The following is a 15790-nucleotide window of genomic DNA, read 5'->3' as shown; positions in this document are numbered from 1 at the left end:
TATCCTAATATACACAAACACACAATATATATATATATATCTGGAGGTTCTATCCTAATATACACAAACACACAATATATATATATCTGGAGGTTCTATCCTAATATACACAAACACACAATATATATATATATCTGGAAGTTCTATCCTATATACACAAACACACAATATATATATATATCTGGAGGTTATATCCTAATATACACAAACACACAATATATATATATATATATATCTGGAGGTTCTATCCTATATACACAAACACACAATATATATATATATCTGGAGGTTCTATCCTATATACACAAACACACAATATATATATATCTATAAATTATATCCTAATATACACAAACACACAATATATATATATATCTGGAAGTTCTATCCTATATACACAAACACACAATATATATATATATCTGGAAGTTCTATCCTAATATACACAAACACACAATATATATATCTGGAAGTTCTATCCTAATATACACAAACACACAATATATATATATATATCTGGAGGTTCTATCCTATATACACAAACACACAATATATATATATATCTGGAGGTTCTATCCTAATATACACAAACACACAATATATATATATCTGGAGGTTCTATCCTAATATACACAAACACACAATATATATATATATCTGGAAGTTCTATCCTATATACACAAACACACAATATATATATATATCTGGAGGTTATATCCTAATATACACAAACACACAATATATATATATATATATATATATCTGGAGGTTCTATCCTATATACACAAACACACAATATATATATATATCTGGAAGTTCTATCCTATATACACAAACACACAATATATATATATATCTGGAAGTTCTATCCTATATACACAAACACACAATATATATATATATCTGGAAGTTCTATCCTATATACACAAACACACAATATATATATATATCTGGAAGTTCTATCCTAATATACACAAACACACAATATATATATATATATATATATATCTGGAGGTTCTATCCTATATACACAAACACACAATATATATATATATCTGGAGGTTCTATCCTATATACACAAACACACAATATATATATATATCTGGAGGTTCTATCCTAATATACACAAACACACAATATATATATAAATTCTATCCTAATATACACAAATACACAATATATATATATTGTGTGTTTGTGTATATTAGGATAGAATTTATATATATATATATATATATATATATATATATGTACACATACACACCAACAGTACACATCTACTTGAGCTCCGAAAGGTTCCCCCCCACCTTCATGACCAGGCCATTTTCTTTCTATTCAGCGCTGTACTATTTTAATTGGTAATTGCACAGTCATGCAACACTGTACCCAAATGAAATTTAGATTTTTTTTCCACACAAATAGAGCTTTCTTTTGTTGGTATTCGATTACCACTGGGTTTTTTTATATCTTGCGATATAAATGATAAAAGACTGAAAATTTAAAAAAAAAACAATATTTTATACTACTTTCTGCTCTACAACATATTCAAAACAAAAAAAAAATCTAATTTCTTTATAAATTTTGGCCATATATATCCACTTGAGCTCTGAAAGGTTCCCCCCCCCCACCTTCATGACCAGGCCATTTTTTTGCTATTCAGTGCTGTACTATTTTAATTGGTAAATGCGCAGTCATGCAACACTGTACCCAAATGAAATTTCGACCTTTTTTTTTTCCCATACAAATAGAGCTTTCTTTTGTTGGTATTTGATCGGCACTGGGTTTTTTATATTTTGCGATATAAATGAAGACTGAAAATGTAAAAAAAAAATAACACTATTTTATACTTTCTGCTCTACAACATACTCAAAACAAAATAAAGAAAATCTAATTTCTTTATAAATTTTGTCCATTATGTATTCTGCTACATATCTTTAGTAAAAAAAAAAAAAATCCCAACAAGTTTATATTAATTGGTTCACATGAACGTTATAGCGTCTACAAACTATGGAATATATATTGAAATTTATATTTATTTACGGTTTTGCACTACTAATGGCGGGACTATAGTGGGGGTGTGATAGTGCGGCGGACAATCTGACACTAACTGACGCTGAGGGGAACTAATGGCCACTGACAACTCCAGTGACAATAATACAGTGATTAGTGATAATACTATACACTGTCACTGTACTAATGACACTGGATGGGAAGGGGTTAACACGTCTAGGGGTTAAATGTGTGCCTATGTGTAATGTGTGTATTACTGAATGTGCTGCTTTAGCTAATAGATCTCTTTGTTTCTCATCCTTGCTTTGCACGGATGGGAAACAGAGAGGTCGTTTCCTCTATACAGAGCCCTGTGCTGTTTGCCAACACAGAGCTCTGGGCTGTGATTGGACACAGCCGATCAGCAGGTCCCAGCCACGAATCATTGGCCAGGATCTGCAGACAAACTCCCGCTGTGTCAAATCACAGGGGAGCAAGTGGGTGGGGTCACGAGACCCGGAAACAGGCACGTCGCTGTGCATGTAGGAGCTGCCCCATCGCAGTGACGGGTCAGCAAGTGGATATAAGTATCTGTAATAAATAAAGATTGAGAAATTCAGGAGTGCACATACGGTACGTAGAGCCACAGAGCACACCAACCAAGCACAAGTCAAATGAAGAAGTTCAGACTTTGCAGATATGGCTGAATAAAAATTATTTTTTATAATCAGTTATTTTCTGTTAGGGTCCTTTCACACGGGCGTTAAGTTTTTCTCATGAGTTCGGTCACTTTTTTTTCAAAGAATAAACAGATCAGTTTACATCAGATTTTCATCCGTTTACATCCATTTTTCATCCGGTTACATCAGTCTTTTTTTTATCCGTTTACATCAGTTTACATCCATTTTTCATCCGGTTACATCAGTCTTTTTTTTATCCGTTTACATCAGTTTACATCCATTTTTCATCCGTTTACATCAGTTTTCCATCAGTTTACATAATTTTTTCATGTGTTTACATTAGTTTACATCCGTTTTTCATCAGTTTCACGTCAGTTTACATCCTTTACCAATGCAAAAACAGACAGTATGTCCTTTTACATCTGTTCTTTTTTTTTTGTGGGAAACAATAGGGTTTTCTTCCGTTAAAACAAAAATAGATGTTAACAGATGCGGACACTAACGGATGTTAGCAGATGATCATCCGTTTATATCCGCTAGTCCATAGAAATACATGGGTGTTGGTTTTTCATCTGTAAACGGACAGATGAAAAACGGACATACGCCCCCAGTGTGAAAGGACGTTACACAAATTTTTTAAATTTTTTTCACAAAACAGTTTTTTAAGTATAACAAGATTTTTCCTGCTCTCTAGCTCCCTCGTCTCCTCCTCCCATGCTCATCTCCAGGACTTTTCCAGAGCTTCTCCCATCTTCTGGAACTCTCTACCCCAATTTATCAGACTGTTGCCTACTCTGCTCACTTTTAGGCAATCTCTGAAAACCTATCTCTTCAGGGACGCCTATCCTGCCCTCAGCTAATAACGGAATCTTCTACTCTTCCAACCAGTCCATCCCCCACAGTTACTACCTTTTGTACCACTAGCCCCTCCCTCTTAGACTGTAAGCTCCCAGGGGCAGGGCCCTCCTAACCCTCTTGTATTGAACTGTATTGTTGCTGTATTGTCTCCCTTTATATTGTAAAGCGCTGAGCAAACTGTTGGGGCCATAAATCCTGTATAATAATAATTTACTACTTTTTTGACCACATCTCAGGGCTGGTAAGCTGCAGTCATTTCCATTTTTGTTCTCAGCTTTAGTTATCTTTTAACTTCAACACTTCAAGAAATGACGAGTTCCCCTTTAACCCTTTGAGGACCGTAAGATTTTGGAACACCAAAAGAATAAATTTTTTTGTTTTTAAAGTTTGTACACTTCAGTTGCTGTAACTAAGCCATTTCATGAAATAATTGGCAAAAAGCTAGATCCATTTGTTGTTTGTTGATAAGAACTAATATTTTGACTCAAGCCAAAAAAAAAAGAAAAAGAGTTTTAAGTTCTTAATCAGATGATACACGCAATTAAAAACATGGGACAAATACGTCCCTTGGTCCTCAAAGGGTTAAATGCTTCCTTTAATAATTTTAATAATCCTTTTTCCTGTTGTATTGAACTGTATTGTTGCTGTATTGTCTCCCGTTATACAGCGCTGAGCAAACTGTTGTCACTAGAGATGAGCGAAGAAATGAAAAATTCGATTCGACTGATTCGGCGAATTCGTGGACAATATTCGATTCGAGTCGAATAAATTTGCTGTGAATTTAACTTAAAAAAGGGTGTTTCTAGGCTTCAGAGAGACTTAATATTAGTGCAGAACACTGTACCTTTAATTTAAATGCCCTTGGAGTCTGCTGGGGAAGAGAAATAATACTGTCTGTCAGTATGACATGCAGATGAGTGCCGTCGATCTTAGAATCACCGCACACTTCACTCATTTGGGCAGTCACGGGGCCAAAACCAGTGTTTGGAGCCACAGTGTGGCGGTGGAGGCAGCAGCAATGGGAGGCCATACAGCAACCTATGACAAAATGGAAACCAGCAGGAGCGTGAGGAGACCTGAAAGTGGCACATGGCAGAGTGGGAGCAATGGGAAGCGGTACAGGGACCCAGGTCACACTGTGGGCCCAGCAGCAGCGTGACCAGGCGGTACGGGGGCCCATGGCCGATATGGGGCTTGGTGGCACCTATGGAAGGCCTGTAATCTGCCAGCAACCTATGACAAAATGGACAACCGCAGGAGTGTGAGGAGATTTCAAAGTGGCACATGGCAGAGTGGAAGCAATGGGAGGCCGTACAGGGACCCAGGTCACACTGTGGGACCAGCATCAGCGTGAACAGGCGGTACGGGGGCCCATGGCCGATTTGACCTCATTCATCCCATAGTCCTGCCGACTCACGAATAGCGTGGCCTCCTCAAAGGGCCTGAGCAAGCGCAGGTGTCACACATGAGCTGACAATGGCTGACATCTAAGTTACACAGGGAGTACCTTTATCCGCTTTTAACATCAGGAAATCTGTGATGGCCTTTAGCTGTTCGTAAAGGCGGTCTAACATATGTAGGGTTGAATTACACCTTGTTGCAACGTCACAGCATGAGGAGTCGGTACGGGGGCCCATGGCAGATTACATGTCTGGCAGCAGCAATGGGAGGCCCGTAATCTGCCAGCACCCTATGTCAAAAAATTTAACACACCAGCAGTGTGAAGAGACCTGAAAGTGGCACATGGCAGCAGAGTGTGGCGATGGAGACAGCAGCAATGGGAGGCCGTACAGGGACCCATGAGAGACTCTGGACTTGGCAGCAGCATGAGGAGGCGGTATATAGGGGCCCATGGCAGATTAGGGGCCTGGCAGCAGCTATGTGAGGCCCGTAATCTGCCTGCACCCTATGTCAAAAAATTTAACACACCAGCAGTGTGAAGAGACCTGAAAGTGGCACATGGCAGCAGAGTGTGGCGATGGAGACAGCAACAATGGGAGGCCGTACAGGGACCCATGAGAGACTCTGGACTTGGCAGCAGCATGAGGAGGCGGTATATAGGGGCCCATGGCAGATTAGGGGCCTGGCAGCAGCTATGTGAGGCCCGTAATCTGCCTGCACCCTATGTCAAAAAATTAAACACACCAGCAGTGTGAAGAGACCTGAAAGTGGCACATGGCAGAGTGTGGCGATGGAGACAGCAGCAATGGGAGGCCGTACAGGGACCCATGACAGACTCTAGACTTGGCAGCAGCATGAGGAGGCGGTATATAGGGGCCCATGGCAGATTAGGGGCCTGGCAGCAGCTATGTGAGGCCCGTAATCTGCCTGCACCCTATGTCAAAAAATTTAACACACCAGCAGTGTGAAGAGACCTGAAAGTGGCACATGGCAGCAGAGTGTGGCGATGGAGACAGCAGCAATGGGAGGCCGTACAGGGACCCATGAGAGACTCTAGACTTGGCAGCAGCATGAGGAGGCGGTATATAGGGGCCCATGGCAGATTAGGGGCCTGGCAGCAGCTATGTGAGGCCCGTAATCTGCCTGCACCCTATGTCAAAAAATTTAACACACCAGCAGTGTGAAGAGACCTGAAAGTGGCACATGGCAGCAGAGTGTGGCGATGGAGACAGCAGCAATGGGAGGCCGTACAGGGACCCATGAGAGACTCTGGACTTGGCAGCAGCATGAGGAGGCGGTATATAGGGGCCCATGGCAGATTAGGGGCCTGGCAGCAGCTATGTGAGGCCCGTAATCTGCCTGCACCCTATGTCAAAAAATTAAACACACCAGCAGTGTGAAGAGACCTGAAAGTGGCACATGGCAGCAGAGTGTGGCGATGGAGACAGCAGCAATGGGAGGCCGTACAGGGACCCATGAGAGACTCTGGACTTGGCAGCAGCATGAGGAGGCGGTATATAGGGGCCCATGGCAGATTAGGGGCCTGGCAGCAGCTATGTGAGGCCCGTAATCTGCCTGCACCCTATGTCAAAAAATTTAACACACCAGCAGTGTGAAGAGACCTGAAAGTGGCACATGGCAGCAGAGTGTGGCGATGGAGACAGCAGCAATGGGAGGCCGTACAGGGACCCATGAGAGACTCTGGACTTGGCAGCAGCATGAGGAGGCGGTATATAGGGGCCCATGGCAGATTAGGGGCCTGGCAGCAGCTATGTGAGGCCCGTTATCTTGCAGCACCCTATGTCAAAAAATTAAACACACCAGCAGTGTGAAGAGACCTGAAAGTGGCACATGGCAGCAGAGTGTGGCGATGGAGACAGCAGCAATGGGAGGCCGTACAGGGACCCATGAGAGACTCTAGACTTGGCAGCAGCATGAGGAGGCGGTTTATAGGGGCCCATGGCAGATTAGGGGCCTGGCAGCAGCTATGTGAGGCCCGTAATCTGCCTGCACCCTATGTCAAAAAATTTAACACACCAGCAGTGTGAAGAGACCTGAAAGTGGCACATGGCAGCAGAGTGTGGCGATGGAGACAGCAGCAATGGGAGGCCGTACAGGGACCCATGAGAGACTCTGGACTTGGCAGCAGCATGAGGAGGCGGTATATAGGGGCCCATGGCAGATTAGGGGCCTGGCAGCAGCTATGTGAGGCCCGTAATCTGCCTGCACCCTATGTCAAAAAATTAAACACACCAGCAGTGTGAAGAGACCTGAAAGTGGCACATGGCAGAGTGTGGCGATGGAGACAGCAGCAATGGGAGGCCGTACAGGGACCCATGACAGACTCTAGACTTGGCAGCAGCATGAGGAGGCGGTATATAGGGGCCCATGGCAGATTAGGGGCCTGGCAGCAGCTATGTGAGGCCCGTAATCTGCCTGCACCCTATGTCAAAAAATTTAACACACCAGCAGTGTGAAGAGACCTGAAAGTGGCACATGGCAGCAGAGTGTGGCGATGGAGACAGCAGCAATGGGAGGCCGTACAGGGACCCATGAGAGACTCTGGACTTGGCAGCAGCATGAGGAGGCGGTATATAGGGGCCCATGGCAGATTAGGGGCCTGGCAGCAGCTATGTGAGGCCCGTTATCTTGCAGCACCCTATGTCAAAAAATTAAACACACCAGCAGTGTGAAGAGACCTGAAAGTGGCACATGGCAGCAGAGTGTGGCGATGGAGACAGCAGCAATGGGAGGCCGTACAGGGACCCATGAGAGACTCTAGACTTGGCAGCAGCATGAGGAGGCGGTATATAGGGGCCCATGGCAGATTAGGGGCCTGGCAGCAGCTATGTGAGGCCCGTAATCTGCCTGCACCCTATGTCAAAAAATTAAACACACCAGCAGTGTGAAGAGACCTGAAAGTGGCACATGGCAGCAGAGTGTGGCGATGGAGACAGCAGCAATGGGAGGCCGTACAGGGACCCATGAGAGACTCTGGACTTGGCAGCAGCATGAGGAGGCGGTATATAGGGGCCCATGGCAGATTAGGGGCCTGGTAGCAACTATGTGAGGCCCGTAATCTGCCTGCACCCTATGTCAAAAAATTAAACACACCAGCAGTGTGAAGAGACCTGAAAGTGGCACATGGCAGCAGAGTGTGGCGATGGAGACAGCAGCAATGGGAGGCCGTACAGGGACCCATGAGAGACTCTAGACTTGGCAGCAGCATGAGGAGGCGGTATATAGGGGCCCATGGCAGATTAGGGGCCTGGCAGCAGCTATGTGAGGCCCGTAATCTGCCTGCACCCTATGTCAAAAAATTAAACACACCAGCAGTGTGAAGAGACCTGAAAGTGGCACATGGCAGAGTGTGGCGATGGAGACAGCAGCAATGGGAGGCCGTACAGGGACCCATGACAGACTCTAGACTTGGCAGCAGCATGAGGAGGCGGTATATAGGGGCCCATGGCAGATTAGGGGCCTGGCAGCAGCTATGTGAGGCCCGTAATCTGCCTGCACCCTATGTCAAAAAATTAAACACACCAGCAGTGTGAAGAGACCTGAAAGTGGCACATGGCAGAGTGTGGCGATGGAGACAGCAGCAATGGGAGGCCGTACAGGGACCCATGACAGACTCTAGACTTGGCAGCAGCATGAGGAGGCGGTATATAGGGGCCCATGGCAGATTAGGGGCCTGGCAGCAGCTATGTGAGGCCCGTAATCTGCCTGCACCCTATGTCAAAAAATTTAACACACCAGCAGTGTGAAGAGACCTGAAAGTGGCACATGGCAGCAGAGTGTGGCGATGGAGACAGCAGCAATGGGAGGCCGTACAGGGACCCATGAGAGACTCTAGACTTGGCAGCAGCATGAGGAGGCGGTATATAGGGGCCCATGGCAGATTAGGGGCCTGGCAGCAGCTATGTGAGGCCCGTAATCTGCCTGCACCCTATGTCAAAAAATTTAACACACCAGCAGTGTGAAGAGACCTGAAAGTGGCACATGGCAGCAGAGTGTGGCGATGGAGACAGCAGCAATGGGAGGCCGTACAGGGACCCATGACAGACTCTGGACTTGGCAGCAGCATGAGGAGGCGGTATATAGGGGCCCATGGCAGATTAGGGGCCTGGCAGCAGCTATGTGAGGCCCGTAATCTGCCTGCACCCTATGTCAAAAAATTAAACACACCAGCAGTGTGAAGAGACCTGAAAGTGGCACATGGCAGCAGAGTGTGGCGATGGAGACAGCAGCAATGGGAGGCCGTACAGGGACCCATGAGAGACTCTGGACTTGGCAGCAGCATGAGGAGGCGGTATATAGGGGCCCATGGCAGATTAGGGGCCTGGCAGCAGCTATGTGAGGCCCGTAATCTGCCTGCACCCTATGTCAAAAAATTTAACACACCAGCAGTGTGAAGAGACCTGAAAGTGGCACATGGCAGCAGAGTGTGGCGATGGAGACAGCAGCAATGGGAGGCCGTACAGGGACCCATGAGAGACTCTGGACTTGGCAGCAGCATGAGGAGGCGGTATATAGGGGCCCATGGCAGATTAGGGGCCTGGCAGCAGCTATGTGAGGCCCGTTATCTTGCAGCACCCTATGTCAAAAAATTAAACACACCAGCAGTGTGAAGAGACCTGAAAGTGGCACATGGCAGCAGAGTGTGGCGATGGAGACAGCAGCAATGGGAGGCCGTACAGGGACCCATGAGAGACTCTAGACTTGGCAGCAGCATGAGGAGGCGGTTTATAGGGGCCCATGGCAGATTAGGGGCCTGGCAGCAGCTATGTGAGGCCCGTAATCTGCCTGCACCCTATGTCAAAAAATTTAACACACCAGCAGTGTGAAGAGACCTGAAAGTGGCACATGGCAGCAGAGTGTGGCGATGGAGACAGCAGCAATGGGAGGCCGTACAGGGACCCATGAGAGACTCTGGACTTGGCAGCAGCATGAGGAGGCGGTATATAGGGGCCCATGGCAGATTAGGGGCCTGGCAGCAGCTATGTGAGGCCCGTAATCTGCCTGCACCCTATGTCAAAAAATTAAACACACCAGCAGTGTGAAGAGACCTGAAAGTGGCACATGGCAGCAGAGTGTGGCGATGGAGACAGCAACAATGGGAGGCCGTACAGGGACCCATGAGAGACTCTGGACTTGGCAGCAGCATGAGGAGGCGGTATATAGGGGCCCATGGCAGATTAGGGGCCTGGCAGCAGCTATGTGAGGCCCGTAATCTGCCTGCACCCTATGTCAAAAAATTAAACACACCAGCAGTGTGAAGAGACCTGAAAGTGGCACATGGCAGAGTGTGGCGATGGAGACAGCAGCAATGGGAGGCCGTACAGGGACCCATGACAGACTCTAGACTTGGCAGCAGCATGAGGAGGCGGTATATAGGGGCCCATGGCAGATTAGGGGCCTGGCAGCAGCTATGTGAGGCCCGTAATCTGCCTGCACCCTATGTCAAAAAATGTAACACACCAGCAGTGTGAAGAGACCTGAAAGTGGCACATGGCAGCAGAGTGTGGCGATGGAGACAGCAGCAATGGGAGGCCGTACAGGGACCCATGAGAGACTCTGGACTTGGCAGCAGCATGAGGAGGCGGTATATAGGGGCCCATGGCAGATTAGGGGCCTGGCAGCAGCTATGTGAGGCCCGTAATCTGCCTGCACCCTATGTCAAAAAATTTAACACACCAGCAGTGTGAAGAGACCTGAAAGTGGCACATGGCAGCAGAGTGTGGCGATGGAGACAGCAGCAATGGGAGGCCGTACAGGGACCCATGAGAGACTCTGGACCTAGCAGCAGCATGAGGAGGCGGTATATAGGGGCCTATGGCAGATTAGGGGCCTGGCAGCAGCTATAGGAGGCCCGTAATCTGCCAGCACCCTATGTCAAAAAATTAAACACACCAGCAGTGTGAGGAGACCTGAAAGTGGCACATGTTTGAGGCATGATTCATGGCGGATTTAGTCAGTTGTGTCAGGAACTGGTGGTTTGAAATCCAGACTAATCCACGCCTGATTCATTTTCACAAACGTGAGTCTCTCCACACTTTGGGTGGACAGTCGTGTCCTCCGCGGAGTTACAATACCTCCTGCCGCACTAAACACGCGCTCCGATGCCACGCTACTGGCCGGGCATGACAGCCTTTCAAGGGCAAATTCAGCTAGTTGGGGCCAAAGGTCAAGTTTCGTTGCCCAGTAGTCAAGGGGATTGTCTACCTCGGTTGGCAGGGTGCTGTCCAAGTAGGCCCAAGCCTGTTGTTTGAGCTCCTGCTCCAGGTCCACCTGATGCTGCTGCTGCTGCTGCGGCTGGTTAGTAGTTTCCTCACTGCGCTGGTGAAGAAAGCTACTCATCATCGACTGCAGACTGAGGCAGCCACTGCTGGTGGAGCTGCCACTGCTCCTACCACCCCACCCCTCCCCTGCTGCCATGCCAGCGGAACGCGAGCGCACAGGGCCCACAGTGTCTGAGGATGGACGTTGGCGCACAAAGGCAGAGACCAACTGACTACATAGGTGGTTTTTATAGTACGTAATTTTGGCCTCCCTCTCAGCAGGTGTGAAAAAGGCCACCATTTTGGACCGGTAGCGAGGGTCCAACAAGGTGGACAGCCAAAAGTCATCCCTCTGTCTGATGGTTATTATTCGGCTGTCGCTACGCAAGCAACCGAGCATGCTATGGGCCATTTGTGCCAAGGAATGCGAGGGACTCCCTGCCTCCATCTCCACAGCATACTGCCACGGTGCGTCTGGGTCCTCTGTCTCCTCCTCCTCCTCCTCTACCAGATGCTCCTGCTCCTCCACTCCTGTCCGCTGAGTGGAAAAACCACCCATTTCACTCAATAATTCCTGAGCACAAATGTCCTCCTCTACCTCCTCCTCTTCTTCCTGTCCTGCCCCCACAGGGGTCATGTGGCGTTGAGATCTGTGCGCCACGTCTACCGCACCCTGACCAGCCATTGTTAACAGCATTTGTTCCAGGACGTGCAACAGAGGAATGACGTCGTTCATCCCATAGTCCTGCCGACTCACGAATAGCGTGGCCTCCTCAAAGGGCCTGAGCAAGCGGCAGGTGTCACGCATGAGCTGCCAATGGCTGACATCTAAGTTACACAGGGGAGTACCTTTATCCGCTTGTAACATCAGGAAATCGGTGATGGCCTTTCGCTGCTCGTAAAGGCGGTCTAACATGTGTAGGGTTGAATTCCACCTTGTTGCAACGTCGCAGATCAGGCGATGCTGTGGAATTCCGTTCTGCCGCTGCAGCTCAATGAGGGTGTTCTTTGCGGTGTAGGAATGGCTGAAATGCATGCACAGTTTACGTGACATTTTAAGGATGTCTTGCAGTGGGATGGTGGATTTTAGGAACCGCTTGACAACCAGATTGAACACGTGAGCCATGCATGGCGCATGGCACAACCTTCCTTGACGCAGAGCAGACACCATGTTCTTTCCGTTGTCAGTCAACATGGTTCCGATTTTTAGTTTGCGCGGAGACAGCCATCTGTCGATTTCTCTGTTCATTACACTCAGCAGTTCCTCCCCTGTGTGACTACGTTCGCCAAGGCATACCAGGTGCAGCACAGCGTGACACCGTTGCGCCCTGCACATGTGATATGCCGGTCGGGTAATGGGACTTGGCACGGGGGTGGCGGCTGAGGACACGGCGGAAAAAGAGGTGGTAGAGGCGGACATGCTTGCTGGACCAAGGACGTGCAAACGTGGAGGCAAAAGCGTCGTGACCTGTCCAAGTTGCTGGTGCGGCTGTGCCGGCACCACGTTCACCCAGTGGGCCGTAAATGACATGTACTGTCCCTGACCGTAGTTACAGCTCCACACGTCGGCGCTGCCGTGCACTTTGGCAGAGACCGACATGCTCAAAGACTGGCCCACCATCTCTTCTACATGTGAATGCAGGGCTGGCACTGCCTTTTGGGCAAAGAAATGACGGCTTGGCACTCTCCACCGCGGCGCGGCACAAGCCATCATTTCTCGGAAAGGTGCTGAGTCCACCAGTTGGAAAGGGAGGGACTGCAGCACCAGCAACTTGGACAGGAGGACGTTCAGCTTTTGCACCGTCGGGTGCGTGCTCGCAAACTGTTGTCTCTTGGATACGGATTCCAAGAAAGACTGTTGACGGAATCCGAGAAGAGGAGTAGCAGGAGAAGGAGCATCTGAACGAGCGGAAGATGCCAACGAGCGACAACTCCCCTCAGCAGAGGTGTTGGAGCCTTGACTGGCTGATAGAGGGCGATTGACGACGTCGGGTGACGGAGCAAGTAACGGAGCGGGTGATGGAGCGGGGGCTGGGGCAGGCAGAACCGCCGTATGTTTATCACGGTTTTCCCAGGCCACCGAATGGTGACGCTGCATATGCTGACGCAACGCTGTAGTCCCAACATGGGCCCCCTGGCCACGCTTGCATTTCTGGCCACATAGTCGACATACGGCTACGTTTACTTCCTCGGGCGGCTTGAGGAAAAATTGCCACACCACCGAGTAGGAAACTTTGCCCCCGCTACTCTTCACTGGCTGACTGCTACTTCCTCCGTGCGCACCGGCACCACTACTGGCCGTGGTGGTAGGCTGCAGTGGAGCTGGTGCTCTACTCCGTGGACGTTTGGCTCCACTGACACTGATGCGACCCTGCTGCTGTCTCCTGGGCAACCCACCGACTGTTTTGCTCGCTGCCAAGCTGCCACCCTCTTCTCCTGATGATGCGGAAGAAATTGCCTGATGACGACGAGGCTGCCAAGTGCGATCAACCTCCTCATCATCAAGTAGGGTCTCCGCCTCACTACTAGCCCCCTCGGCTGCGTCTGGGTCAGGAGACAGACCTGTCTCTAGACCGGCTACCGAGCCACTCTCCTCGCCAGTACTTGTTCGCTTGGCTGCTGAAAAGGCCGATGTCTCCCCCCGTTCCTGACCGCCCTCTGTTAGCTCTTCCTCACTGTACAGTGGGGCTGAGCCCACAGCATGCGATACTTCGCTTGGTGAGGGAACAGCAAAGGACAGGGGCAGGTAGAGGACACGTGATTTCAGTGGGCTTGCTCCCGGGCCATGCCAACTAACGGTTGTGTCTGACGTACCCACCGACCGTTGGCTGTAGGTGTCAGAGGTGACCTGGGAAGAGGAAGACGACCGAGCCAACCAATCAATGACGGCAGGGTTGTCGGTGGAGACACGACCGCTGGATGACACCGGGAGCACTGGCCTCTGGCTGCGAATACTGCTGCCTCGACCCCTTCCTCTGCTGCCACGTCTGCTCGCTCCTAAAACATTGCCTCCTCTGCCACTCCTCTGCATGTTGTCTGACATACTATTTAATTCAACGATTAGGTGTCCCTGAGTAACAATTCTCTGGCACTCAGTAACAATTCTGTCTGTCCCTGAGTATGAATTCTGTGGCCCTGAGTAACAATTCTGTGTCTGTGCGAGTAACAATTCTGTGTCTGTGCGAGTAACAATTCTGTGTCTGTGCAAGTAACAATTTTGTGTCTGTGCGAGTAACAATTCTCTGGCACTCAGTAACAATTCTGTCTGTCCCTGAGTAACAATTCTCTGGCACTCAGTAACAATTCTGTCTGTCCCTGAGTAACAATTCTCTGGCACTCAGTAACAATTCTGTCTGTCCCTGAGTATGAATTCTGTGGCCCTGAGTAACAATTCTGTGTCTGTGCGAGTAACAATTCTGTGTCTGTGCAAGTAACAATTTTGTGTCTGTGCGAGTAACAATTCTCTGGCACTCAGTAACAATTCTGTCTGTCCCTGAGTAACAATTCTCTGGCACTCAGTAACAATTCTGTCTGTCCCTGAGTATGAATTCTGTGGCCCTGAGTAACAATTCTGTGTCTGTGCGAGTAACAATTCTGTGTCTGTGCAAGTAACAATTTTGTGTCTGTGCGAGTAACAATTCTCTGGCACTCAGTAACAATTCTGTCTGTCCCTGAGTAACAATTCTCTGGCACTCAGTAACAATTCTGTCTGTCCCTGAGTAACAATTCTCTGGCACTCAGTAACAATTCTGTCTGTCCCTGAGTAACAATTCTCTGGCACTCAGTAACAATTCTGTGTCTGTGCGAGTAACAATTCTGTGTCTGTGCAAGTAACAATTTTGTGTCTGTGCGAGTAACAATTCTCTGGCACTCAGTAACAATTCTGTCTGTCCCTGAGTAACAATTCTCTGGCACTCAGTAACAATTCTGTCTGTCCCTGAGTAACAATTCTCTGGCACTCAGTAACAATTCTGTCTGTCCCTGAGTATGAATTCTGTGGCCCTGAGTAACAATTCTGTGTCTGTGCGAGTAACAATTCTGTGTCTGTGCAAGTAACAATTTTGTGTCTGTGCGAGTAACAATTCTCTGGCACTCAGTAACAATTCTGTCTGTCCCTGAGTAACAATTCTCTGGCACTCAGTAACAATTCTGTCTGTCCCTGAGTAACAATTCTCTGGCACTCAGTAACAATTCTGTCTGTCCCTGAGTAACAATTCTCTGGCACTCAGTAACAATTCTGTCTGTCCCTGAGTAACAATTCTCTGGCACTCAGTAACAATTCTGTCTGTCCCTGAGTATGAATTCTGTGGCCCTGAGTAACAATTCTGTGTCTGTGCGAGTAACAATTCTGTGTCTGTGCAAGTAACAATTTTGTGTCTGTGCGAGTAACAATTCTCTGGCACTCAGTAACAATTCTGTCTGTCCCTGAGTAACAATTCTCTGGCACTCAGTAACAATTCTGTCTGTCCCTGAGTAACAATTCTCTGGCACTCAGTAACAATTCTGTCTGTCCCTGAGTAACAATTCTCTGGCACTCAGTAACAATTCTGTGTCTGTGCGAGTAACAATTCTGTGTCTGTG

Source organism: Staurois parvus, unplaced genomic scaffold (genome assembly GCF_062004578.1).
Source record: "Staurois parvus isolate SC_StPar_1 unplaced genomic scaffold, SC_StPar_1.0 ptg001862l, whole genome shotgun sequence".
In the NCBI taxonomy this organism is placed as follows: Eukaryota; Metazoa; Chordata; class Amphibia; order Anura; family Ranidae; genus Staurois; species Staurois parvus.
This window is presented reverse-complemented; position numbering follows the sequence as displayed.